We start from the raw sequence: 14,645 nt of genomic DNA, 5'->3' as shown, positions 1-14,645 counted from the left end.
TTCAAATCATAGAGCGAGGTTTCGTATTATTTAGATCCAAGAAAAGACATATGACAATGTTGTTTCCAATACAAATGATAAAAACCAATGGAATGAACTAAAATGTTCCTGATTTTCCGTTTATATTACCGATGGAAGATATACACGTAAAACCGCTCTAATCCGGCTGAAACGTCGATATATGCAATAAAAACCGAACTTCTCCCCTTTTCAATATCTTACTCAGTATTTTAACGAGAAACAAATAGATGATTGAAAATGAAGTATTTAAGGTTATTATCTAATCATTTATGTGTTTGCATTATTTTTATCGTATATTTAATGAATTAATAACAATAAACTGAAAATTCACAAAAACGTGGAAAAACGGCAAAATATTGCCTAATTCGATGATATTTTGTTTAAATCACATAAAGGAAAAGGAGATTTGCATCATTTTTATCGTATATTTAATGAATTAATAACAATAAACTGAAAATTCACAAAAACGTGAAAAAACGGCAAAATATTGCCTAATTCGATGATATTTTGTTTAAATCACATAAAGGAAAAGGAGATAATAAACGTCAAAATATTGCTAAATTCGATGATTTTTCGTACGAAACAAAATGCAAGAAAACTTGCTTAATATGCAATATTATGCGACATTCTGAGATTTGAAGGCCAAATCGCATATTGTGATACTACATGAAAAAGTATCGAAATATTGGTAAAAATGAATATATTTACGTAATATCAAACTAAATGATTAACGTGAAAAAGTCACTATTTTACCATATATGAGGATATTAACTTCAAATCATAGAGCGAGGTTTCGTATTATTTAGATCCAAGAAAAGACATATGACAATGTTGTTTCCAATAAAAATGATAAAAATCAATGTGTTTTCATTAGTAATAACTAAAATGTTCCAGATTTTCCGTTTATATTACCGATGGAAGATGTACACGTAAAACCGCTCTAATCCTGCTGAAACGTCGATATATGCAATAAAAACCGAACTTCTCCCCTTTTCAATATCCTACTCAGTATTTTAACGAGAAACAAATGGTTGATTGAAAATAAAGTATTTAAGGGTAATTTCTAATCAATTATGTGTTTGCATAACTTTTATCGTATATTTAATGAATTATTAACAATAAACTGAAAATTCACAAAAACGTGGAAAAACGGCAAAATATTGCCTAATTCGATTATATTTTGTTTAAATCACATAAAGGAAAAGGGAATGATAAACGTAAAAAAATTGCTAAATTCGATGATTTTTCGTACGAAACAAAGTGCAAGAAAACTTGCCTAAAATGCAATAATATGCGAATTTCTAAGATTTGAAGGCCAAATCACATATCGTGATACCACATGAAATAGTTTCGAAATATTGGTAAAAATGAATATATTTACGTAATATCAAACTACATGAAAAACGTGAAAAAAGTCACTATTTTACCATATTTGAGGATTTTAACTTCAAATCATAGAGCGAGGTTTCGTATTATTTAGATCCAAGAAAAGACATATGACAATGTTGTTTCCAATACAAATGATAAAAACCAATGGAATGAACTAAAATGTTCCTGATTTTCCGTTTATATTACCGATGGAAGATATACACGTAAAACCGCTCTAATCCGGCTGAAACGTCGATATATGCAATAAAAACCGAACTTCTCCCCTTTTCAATATCTTACTCAGTATTTTAACGAGAAACAAATAGATGATTGAAAATGAAGTATTTAAGGTTATTATCTAATCATTTATGTGTTTGCATCATTTTTATCGTATATTTAATGAATTAATAACAATAAACTGAAAATTCACAAAAACGTGGAAAAACGGCAAAATATTGCCTAATTCGATGATATTTTGTTTAAATCACATAAAGGAAAAGGAGATTTGCATCATTTTTATCGTATATTTAATGAATTAATAACAATAAACTGAAAATTCACAAAAACGTGAAAAAACGGCAAAATATTGCCTAATTCGATGATATTTTGTTTAAATCACATAAAGGAAAAGGAGATAATAAACGTCAAAATATTGCTAAATTCGATGATTTTTCGTACGAAACAAAATGCAAAAAAACTTGCTTAAAATGCAATATTATGCGACATTCTGAGATTTGAAGGCCAAATCACATATTGTGATACTACATGAAATAGTATAGAAATATTGGTAAAATGAATATATTTACGTAATATCAAACTACATGAAAAACGTGAAAAAAGTCACTATTTTACCATATTTGAGGATTTTAACTTCAAATCATAGAGCGAGGTTTCGTATTATTTAGATCCAAGAAAAGACATATGACAATGTTGTTTCCAATAAAAATGATAAAAATCAATGTGTTTTCATTAGTAATAACTAAAATGTTCCAGATTTTCCGTTTATATTACCGATGGAAGATGTACACGTAAAACCGCTCTAATCCTGCTGAAACGTCGATATATGCAATAAAAACCGAACTTCTCCCCTTTTCAATATCCTACTCAGTATTTTAACGAGAAACAAATGGTTGATTGAAAATAAAGTATTTAAGGGTAATTTCTAATCAATTATGTGTTTGCATAATTTTTATCGTATATTTAATGAATTATTAACAATAAACTGAAAATTCACAAAAACGTGGAAAAACGGCAAAATATTGCCTAATTCGATTATATTTTGTTTAAATCACATAAAGGAAAAGGGAATGATAAACGTAAAAAAATTGCTAAATTCGATGATTTTTCGTACGAAACAAAGTGCAAGAAAACTTGCTTAAAATGCAATAATATGCGAATTTCTAAGATTTGAAGGCCAAATCACATATCGTGATACCACATGAAATAGTATCGAAATATTGGTAAAAATGAATATATTTACGTAATATCAAACTACATGAAAAACGTGAAAAAAGTCACTATTTTACCATATTTGAGGATTTTAACTTCAAATCATAGAGCGAGGTTTCGTATTATTTAGATCCAAGAAAAGACATATGACAATGTTGTTTCCAATACAAATGATAAAAACCAATGGATTGAACTAAAATGTTCCTGATTTTCCGTTTATATTACCGATGGAAGATATACACGTAAAACCGCTCTAATCCGGCTGAAACGTCGATATATGCAATAAAAACCGAACTTCTCCCCTTTTCAATATCTTACTCAGTATTTACCATATTTGAGGATTTTAACTTCAAATCATAGAGCGAGGTTTCGTATTATTTAGATCCAAGAAAAGACATATGACAATGTTGTTTCCAATACAAATGATAAAAACCAATGGAATGAACTAAAATGTTCCTGATTTTCCGTTTATATTACCGATGGAAGATATACACGTAAAACCGCTCTAATCCGGCTGAAACGTCGATATATGCAATAAAAACCGAACTTCTCCCCTTTTCAATATCTTACTCAGTATTTTAACGAGAAACAAATAGATGATTGAAAATGAAGTATTTAAGGTTATTATCTAATCATTTATGTGTTTGCATCATTTTTATCGTATATTTAATGAATTAATAACAATAAACTGAAAATTCACAAAAACGTGGAAAAACGGCAAAATATTGCCTAATTCGATGATATTTTGTTTAAATCACATAAAGGAAAAGGAGATTTGCATCATTTTTATCGTATATTTAATGAATTAATAACAATAAACTGAAAATTCACAAAAACGTGAAAAAACGGCAAAATATTGCCTAATTCGATGATATTTTGTTTAAATCACATAAAGGAAAAGGAGATAATAAACGTCAAAATATTGCTAAATTCGATGATTTTTCGTACGAAACAAAATGCAAGAAAACTTGCTTAATATGCAATATTATGCGACATTCTGAGATTTGAAGGCCAGATCGCATATTGTGATACTACATGAAAAAGTATCGAAATATTGGTAAAAATGAATATATTTGCGTAATATCAAACTAAATGATTAACGTGAAAAAGTCACTATTTTACCATATATGAGGATATTAACTTCAAATCATAGAGCGAGGTTTCGTATTATTTAGATCCAAGAAAAGACATATGACAATGTTGTTTCCAATAAAAATGATAAAAATCAATGTGTTTTCATTAGTAATAACTAAAATGTTCCTGATTTTCCATTTATATTACCGATGGAAGATGTACACGTAAAACCGCTCTAATCCTGCTGAAACGTCGATATATGCAATAAAAACCGAACTTCTCCCCTTTTCAATATCCTACTCAGTATTTTAACGAGAAACAAATGGTTGATTGAAAATAAAGTATTTAAGGGTAATTTCTAATCAATTATGTGTTTGCATCATTTTTATCGTATATTTAATGAATTATTAACAATAAACTGAAAATTCACAAAAACGTGGAAAAACGGCAAAATATTGCCTAATTCGATGATATTTTGTTTAAATCATATAAAGGAAAAGGGGATGATGAACGTAAAAATATTGCTAAATTCGATGATTTTTCATACGAAACAAAATGCAAGAAAACTTGCTTAATATGCAATATTATGCGACATTCTGAGATTTGAGGGCCAAATCGCATATTGTGATACTACATGAAATAGTATCGAAATATTGGTAAAAATGAATATATTTACGTAATATCAAACTAAATGATTAACGTGAAAAAGTCACTATTTTACCATATATGAGGATATTATCTTCAAATCATAGAGCGAGGTTTCGTATTATTTAGATCCAAGAAAAGACATATGACAATGTTGTTTCCAATAAAAATGATAAAAATCAATGTGTTTTCATTAGTAATAACAAAAATGTTCCTGATTTTCCGTTTATATTACCGATGGAAGATGTACACGTAAAACCGCTCTAATCCTGCTGAAACGTCGATATATGCAATAAAAACCGAACTTCTCCCCTTTTCAATATCCTACTCAGTAATTTAACGAGAAACAAATGGTTGATTGAAAATGAAGTATTTAAGGTTAATTTCTAATCAATTATGTGTTTGCATAATTTTTATCGTATATTTAATGAAATATTAACAATAAACTGAAAATTCACAAAAACGTGCAAAAACGGCAAAATATTGCCTAATTCGATGATATTTTGTTTAAATCGCATAAAGGAAAAGGGGATGATAAACGTAAAAATATTGCTAAATTCGATGATTTTTCGTACGAAACAAAATGCAAGAAAACTTGCTTAAAATGCAATATTATGCGAAATTCTAAGATTTGAAGGCCAAATCACATATCGTGATACTACATGAAATAGTATCGAAATATTGGTAAAAATGAATATATTTACGTAATATCAAACTACATTAAAAACGTGAAAAAAGTCACTATTTTACCATATTTGAGGATTTTAACTTCAAATCATAGAGCGAGGTTTCGTATTATTTAGATTCGAGAAAAGACATATGACAATGTTGTTTCCAATACAAATGATAAAAACCAATGGAATTAACTAAAATGTTCCTGATTTTCCGTTTATATTACCGATGGAAGATATACACGTAAAACCGCTCTAATCCGGCTGAAACGTCGATATATGCAATAAAAACCGAACTTCTCCCCTTTTCAATATCTTACTCAGTATTTTAACGAGAAACAAATAGATGATTGAAAATGAAGTATTTAAGGTTATTATCTAATCAATTATGTATTTGCATCATTTTTTATCGTATATTTAATGAATTAATAACAATAAACTGAAAATTCACAAAAACGTGGAAAAACGGCAAAATATTGCCTAATTCGATGTTATTTTGTTTAAATCACATAAAAAAAGGAGATAATAAACGTCAAAATATTGCTATATTCGATGATTTTTCGTACGAAACAAAATGCAAAAAAACTTGCTTAAAATGCAATATTATGCGACATTCTGAGATTTGAAGGCCAAATCACATATTGTGATACTACATGAAATAGTATAGAAATATTGGTAAAATGAATATATTTACGTAATATCAAACTACATGAAAAACGTGAAAAAAGTCACTATTTTACCATATTTGAGGATTTTAACTTCAAATCATTGAGCGAGGTTTCGTATTATTTAGATCCAAGAAAAGACATATGACAATGTTGTTTCCAATACAAATGATAAAAACCAATGGAATGAACTAAAATGTTCCTGATTTTCCGTTTATATTACCGATGGAAGATATACACGTAAAACCGCTCTAATCCGGCTGAAACGTCGATATATGCAATAAAAACCGAACTTCTCCCCTTTTCAATATCTTACTCAGTATTTTAACGAGAAACAAATAGATGATTGAAAATGAAGTATTTAAGGTTATTATCTAATCAATTATGTGTTTGCATCATTTTTATCGTATATCTAATGAATTAATAACAATAAACTGAAAACTCACAAAAACGTGAAAAAACGGCAAAATATTGCCTAATTCGATGATATTTTGTTTAAATCACATAAAGGAAAAGGAGATAATAAACGTCAAAATATTGCTAAATTCGATGATTTTTCGTACGAAACAAAATGCAAGAAAACTTGCTTAAAATGCAATATTATGCGACATTCTGAGATTTGAAGGCCAAATCACATATTGTGATACTACATGAAATAGTATAGAAATATTGGTAAAATGAATATATTTACGTAATATCAAACTACATGAAAAACGTGAAAAAAGTCACTATTTTACCATATTTGAGGATTTTAACTTCAAATCATAGAGCGAGGTTTCGTATTATTTAGATCCAAGAAAAGACATATGACAATGTTGTTTCCAATACAAATGATAAAAACCAATGGAATGAACTAAAATGTTCCTGATTTTCCGTTTATATTACCGATGGAAGATATACACGTAAAACCGCTCTAATCCGGCTGAAACGTCGATATATGCAATAAAAACCGAACTTCTCCCCTTTTCAATATCTTACTCAGTATTTTAACGAGAAACAAATAGATGATTGAAAATGAAGTATTTAAGGTTATTATCAAATCATTTATGTGTTTGCATCATTTTTATCGTATATTTAATGAATTAATAACAATAAACTGAAAATTCACAAAAACGTGGAAAAACGGCAAAATATTGCCTAATTCGATGATATTTTGTTTAAATCACATAAAGGAAAAGGAGATAATAAACGTCAAAATATTGCTAAATTCGATGATTTTTCGTACGAAACAAAATGCAAGAAAACTTGCTTAATATGCAATATTATGCGACATTCTGAGATTTGAAGGCCAAATCGCATATTGTGATACTACATGAAAAAGTATCGAAATATTGGTAAAAATGAATATATTTACGTAATATCAAACTAAATGATTAACGTGAAAAAGTCACTATTTTACCATATATGAGGATATAAACTTCAAATCATAGAGCGAGGTTTCGTATTATTTAGATCCAAGAAAAGACATATGACAATGTTGTTTCCAATAAAAATGATAAAAATCAATGTGTTTTCATTAGTAATAACTAAAATGTTCCTGATTTTCCATTTATATTACCGATGGAAGATGTACACGTAAAACCGCTCTAATCCTGCTGAAACGTCGATATATGCAATAAAAACCGAACTTCTCCCCTTTTCAATATCCTACTCAGTATTTTAACGAGAAACAAATGGTTGATTGAAAATAAAGTATTTAAGGGTAATTTCTAATCAATTATGTGTTTGCATCATTTTTATCGTATATTTAATGAATTATTAACAATAAACTGAAAATTCACAAAAACGTGGAAAAACGGCAAAATATTGCCTAATTCGATGATATTTTGTTTAAATCATATAAAGGAAAAGGGGATGATGAACGTAAAAATATTGCTAAATTCGATGATTTTTCATACGAAACAAAATGCAAGAAAACTTGCTTAATATGCAATATTATGCGACATTCTGAGATTTGAGGGCCAAATCGCATATTGTGATACTACATGAAATAGTATCGAAATATTGGTAAAAATGAATATATTTACGTAATATCAAACTAAATGATTAACGTGAAAAAGTCACTATTTTACCATATATGAGGATATTATCTTCAAATCATAGAGCGAGGTTTCGTATTATTTAGATCCAAGAAAAGACATATGACAATGTTGTTTCCAATAAAAATGATAAAAATCAATGTGTTTTCATTAGTAATAACAAAAATGTTCCTGATTTTCCGTTTATATTACCGATGGAAGATGTACACGTAAAACCGCTCTAATCCTGCTGAAACGTCGATATATGCAATAAAAACCGAACTTCTCCCCTTTTCAATATCCTACTCAGTAATTTAACGAGAAACAAATGGTTGATTGAAAATGAAGTATTTAAGGTTAATTTCTAATCAATTATGTGTTTGCATAATTTTTATCGTATATTTAATGAAATATTAACAATAAACTGAAAATTCACAAAAACGTGCAAAAACGGCAAAATATTGCCTAATTCGATGATATTTTGTTTAAATCGCATAAAGGAAAAGGGGATGATAAACGTAAAAATATTGCTAAATTCGATGATTTTTCGTACGAAACAAAATGCAAGAAAACTTGCTTAAAATGCAATATTATGCGAAATTCTAAGATTTGAAGGCCAAATCACATATCGTGATACTACATGAAATAGTATCGAAATATTGGTAAAAATGAATATATTTACGTAATATCAAACTACATTAAAAACGTGAAAAAAGTCACTATTTTACCATATTTGAGGATTTTAACTTCAAATCATAGAGCGAGGTTTCGTATTATTTAGATTCGAGAAAAGACATATGACAATGTTGTTTCCAATACAAATGATAAAAACCAATGGAATTAACTAAAATGTTCCTGATTTTCCGTTTATATTACCGATGGAAGATATACACGTAAAACCGCTCTAATCCGGCTGAAACGTCGATATATGCAATAAAAACCGAACTTCTCCCCTTTTCAATATCTTACTCAGTATTTTAACGAGAAACAAATAGATGATTGAAAATGAAGTATTTAAGGTTATTATCTAATCAATTATGTATTTGCATCATTTTTTATCGTATATTTAATGAATTAATAACAATAAACTGAAAATTCACAAAAACGTGGAAAAACGGCAAAATATTGCCTAATTCGATGTTATTTTGTTTAAATCACATAAAAAAAGGAGATAATAAACGTCAAAATATTGCTATATTCGATGATTTTTCGTACGAAACAAAATGCAAAAAAACTTGCTTAAAATGCAATATTATGCGACATTCTGAGATTTGAAGGCCAAATCACATATTGTGATACTACATGAAATAGTATAGAAATATTGGTAAAATGAATATATTTACGTAATATCAAACTACATGAAAAACGTGAAAAAAGTCACTATTTTACCATATTTGAGGATTTTAACTTCAAATCATAGAGCGAGGTTTCGTATTATTTAGATCCAAGAAAAGACATATGACAATGTTGTTTCCAATACAAATGATAAAAACCAATGGAATGAACTAAAATGTTCCTGATTTTCCGTTTATATTACCGATGGAAGATATACACGTAAAACCGCTCTAATCCGGCTGAAACGTCGATATATGCAATAAAAACCGAACTTCTCCCCTTTTCAATATCTTACTCAGTATTTTAACGAGAAACAAATAGATGATTGAAAATGAAGTATTTAAGGTTATTATCAAATCATTTATGTGTTTGCATCATTTTTATCGTATATTTAATGAATTAATAACAATAAACTGAAAATTCACAAAAACGTGGAAAAACGGCAAAATATTGCCTAATTCGATGATATTTTGTTTAAATCACATAAAGGAAAAGGAGATAATAAACGTCAAAATATTGCTAAATTCGATGATTTTTCGTACGAAACAAAATGCAAGAAAACTTGCTTAATATGCAATATTATGCGACATTCTGAGATTTGAAGGCCAAATCGCATATTGTGATACTACATGAAAAAGTATCGAAATATTGGTAAAAATGAATATATTTACGTAATATCAAACTAAATGATTAACGTGAAAAAGTCACTATTTTACCATATATGAGGATATAAACTTCAAATCATAGAGCGAGGTTTCGTATTATTTAGATCCAAGAAAAGACATATGACAATGTTGTTTCCAATAAAAATGATAAAAATCAATGTGTTTTCATTAGTAATAACAAAAATGTTCCTGATTTTCCGTTTATATTACCGATGGAAGATGTACACGTAAAACCGCTCTAATCCTGCTGAAACGTCGATATATGCAATAAAAACCGAACTTCTCCCCTTTTCAATATCCTACTCAGTATTTTAACGAGAAACAAATGGTTGATTGAAAATGAAGTATTTAAGGTTAATTTCTAATCAATTATGTGTTTGCATCATTTTTATCGTATATTTAATGAAATATTAACAATAAACTGAAAATTCACAAAAACGTGCAAAAACGGCAAAATATTGCCTAATTCGATGATATTTTGTTTAAATCGCATAAAGGAAAAGGGGATGATAAACGTAAAAATATTGCTAAATTCGATGATTTTTCGTACGAAACAAAATGCAAGAAAACTTGCTTAAAATGCAATATTATGCGAAATTCTAAGATTTGAAGGCCAAATCACATATCGTGATACTACATGAAATAGTATCGAAATATTGGTAAAAATGAATATATTCACGTAATATCAAACTACATTAAAAACGTGAAAAAATTCACTATTTCACCATATTTGAGGATTTTAATTTCAAATCATAGAGCGAGGTTTCGTATTATTTAGATTCAAGAAAAGACATATGACAATGTTGTTTCCAATACAAATGATAAAAATCAATGGAATTAACTAAAATGTTCCTGATTTTCCGTTTATATTACCGATAGAAGATATACACGTAAAACCGCTCTAATCCGGCTGAAACGTCGATATATGCAATAAAAACCGAACTTCTCCCCTTTTCAATATCTTACTCAGTATTTTAACGAGAAACAAATAGATGATTGGAAATGAAGTATTTAAGGTTATTATCTAATCAATTATGTATTTGCATCATTTTTATCGTATATATAATGAATTAATAACAATAAACTGAAAATTCACAAAAACGTGGAAAAACGGCAAAATATTGCCTAATTCGATGTTATTTTGTTTAAATCACATAAAAAAAAGGAGATAATAAACGTCAAAATATTGCTATATTCGATGATTTTTCGTACGAAACAAAATGCAAAAAAACTTGCTTAAAATGCAATAAATATTATGCGACATTCTGAGATTTGAAGGCCAAATCACATATTGTGATACTACATGAAATAGTATAGAAATATTGGTAAAATGAATATATTTACGTAATATCAAACTACATGAAAAACGTGAAAAAGTCACTATTTTACCATATTTGAGGATTTTAACTTCAAATCATAGAGCGAGGTTTCGTATTATTTAGATCCAAGAAAAGACATATGACAATGTTGTTTCCAATACAAATGATAAAAACCAATGGAATGAACTAAAATGTTCCTGATTTTCCGTTTATATTACCGATGGAAGATATACACGTAAAACCGCTCTAATCCGGCTGAAACGTCGATATATGCAATAAAAACCGAACTTCTCCCCTTTTCAATATCTTACTCAGTATTTTAACGAGAAACAAATAGATGATTGAAAATGAAGTATTTAAGGTTATTATCTAATCAATTATGTGTTTGCATCATTTTTATCGTATATTTAATGAATTAATAACATTAAACTGAAAATTCACAAAAACGTGGAAAAACGGCAAAATATTGCCTAATTCGATGATATTTTGTTTAAATCACATAAAGGAAAAGGAGATTTGCATCATTTTTATCGTATATTTAATGAATTAATAACAATAAACTAAAAATTCACAAAAACGTGAAAAAACGGCAAAATATTGCCTAATTCGATGATATTTTGTTTAAATCACATAAAGGAAAAGGAGATAATAAACGTCAAAATATTGCTAAATTCGATGATTTTTCGTACGAAACAAAATGCAAGAAAACTTGCTTAATATGCAATATTATGCGACATTCTGAGATTTGAAGGCCAAATCGCATATTGTGATACTACATGAAAAAGTATCGAAATATTGGTAAAAATGAATATATTTACGTAATATCAAACTAAATGATTAACGTGAAAAAGTCACTATTTTACCATATATGAGGATATAAACTTCAAATCATAGAGCGAGGTTTCGTATTATTTAGATCCAAGAAAAGACATATCACAATGTTGTTTCCAATACAAATGATAAAAATCAATGTGTTTTCATTAGTAATAACTAAAATGTTCCTGATTTTCCGTTTATATTACCGATGGAAGATGTACACGTAAAACCGCTCTAATCCTGCTGAAACGTCGATATATGCAATAAAAACCGAACTTCTCCCCTTTTCAATATCCTACTCAGTATTTTAACGAGAAACAAATGGTTGATTGAAAATAAAGTATTTAAGGTTAATTTCTAATCAATTATGTGTTTGCATCATTTTTATCGTATATTTAATGAATTATTAACAATAAACTGAAAATTCACAAAAACGTGGAAAAACGGCAAAATATTGCCTAATTCGATGATATTTTGTTTAAATCACATAAAGGAAAAGGGGATGATAAACGTAAAAATATTGCTAAATTCGATGATTTTTCAACCGAAACAAAATGCAAGAAAACTTGCTTAATATGCAATATTATGCGACATTCTGAGATTTGAGGGCCAAATCGCATATTGTGATACTACATGAAATAGTATCGAAATATTGGTAAAAATGAATATATTTACGTAATATCAAACTAAATGATTAACGTGAAAAAGTCACTATTTTACCATATATGAGGATATTAACTTCAAATCATAGAGCGAGGTTTCGTATTATTTAGATCCAAGAAAAGACATATGACAATGTTGTTTCCAATAAAAATGATAAAAATCAATGTGTTTTCATTAGTAATAACAAAAATGTTCCTGATTTTCCGTTTATATTACCGATGGAAGATGTACACGTAAAACCGCTCTAATCCTGCTGAAACGTCGATATATGCAATGAAAACCGAACTTCTCCCCTTTTCAATATCCTACTCAGTATTTTAACGAGAAACAAATAGATGATTGAAAATAAAGTATTTAAGGTTATTATCTAATCAATTATGTATTTGCATCATTTTTTATCGTATATTTAATGAATTAATAACAATAAACGGAAAATTCACAAAAACGTGGAAAAACGGCAAAATATTGCCTAATTCGATGTTATTTTGTTTAAATCACATAAAAAAAGGAGATAATAAACGTCAAAATATTGCTATATTCGATGATTTTTCGTACGAAACAAAATGCAAAAAAACTTGCTTAAAATGCAATATTATGCGACATTCTGAGATTTGAAGGCCAAATCACATATTGTGATACTACATGAAATAGTATAGAAATATTGGTAAAATGAATATATTTACGTAATATCAAACTACATGAAAAACGTGAAAAAAGTCACTATTTTACCATATTTGAGGATTTTAACTTCAAATCATAGAGCGAGGTTTCGTATTATTTAGATCCAAGAAAAGACATATGACAATGTTGTTTCCAATACAAATGATAAAAACCAATGGAATGAACTAAAATGTTTCTGATTTTCCGTTTATATTACCGATGGAAGATATACACGTAAAACCGCTCTAATCCGGCTGAAACGTCGATATATGCAATAAAAACCGAACTTCTCCCCTTTTCAATATCTTACTCAGTATTTTAACGAGAAACAAATAGATGATTGAAAATGAAGTATTTAAGGTTATTATCTAATCAATTATGTGTTTGCATCATTTTTATCGTATATCTAATGAATTAATAACAATAAACTGAAAACTCACAAAAACGTGAAAAAACGGCAAAATATTGCCTAATTCGATGATATTTTGTTTAAATCACATAAAGGAAAAGGAGATAATAAACGTCAAAATATTGCTAAATTCGATGATTTTTCGTACGAAATAAAATGCAAGAAAACTTGCTTAAAATGCAATATTATGCGACATTCTGAGATTTGAAGGCCAATTGTGATACTACATGAAATAGTATCGAAATATTGGTAAAAATGAATATATTTACGTAATATCAAACTAAATGATTAAAGTGAAAATTCACTATTTTACCATATTTGAGGATTTTATCTTTAAATCATAAAGCGAGGTTTCGTATTATTTAGATCCAAGAAAAGACATATGACACTGTTGTTTCCAATAAAAATGATAAAAATCAAGGTGTTTTCATTAGAAATAACTAAAATTTTCCTGATTTTCCGTTTATATTACCGATAGAAGATGTACACGTAAAACCGCTCTAATCCTGCTGAAACGTCGATATATGCAATAAAAACCGAACTTCTCTCCTTTTCAATATCCTACTCAGTATTTTAACGAGAAACAAATGGTTGACTGAAAATTAAGTATTTAAGGTTAATTTCTAATCAATTATGTGTTTGCATAATTTTTATCGTATATTTAATGAATTATTAACAATAAACTGAAAATTCACAAAAACGTGGAAAAACGGCAAAATATTGCCTAATTCGATTATATTTTGTTTAAATCACATAAAGGAAAAGGGAATGATAAACGTAAAAAAATTGCTAAATTCGATGATTTTTCGTACGAAACAAAGTGCAAGAAAACTTGCTTAAAATGCAATAATATGCGAAATTCTAAGA

This window comes from Procambarus clarkii, chromosome 57, assembly GCF_040958095.1.
Source record: "Procambarus clarkii isolate CNS0578487 chromosome 57, FALCON_Pclarkii_2.0, whole genome shotgun sequence".
In the NCBI taxonomy this organism is placed as follows: domain Eukaryota; kingdom Metazoa; phylum Arthropoda; class Malacostraca; order Decapoda; family Cambaridae; genus Procambarus; species Procambarus clarkii.
The sequence above is the reverse complement of the archived record's forward strand: the minus strand, read 5'-3'. Positions refer to the sequence as shown.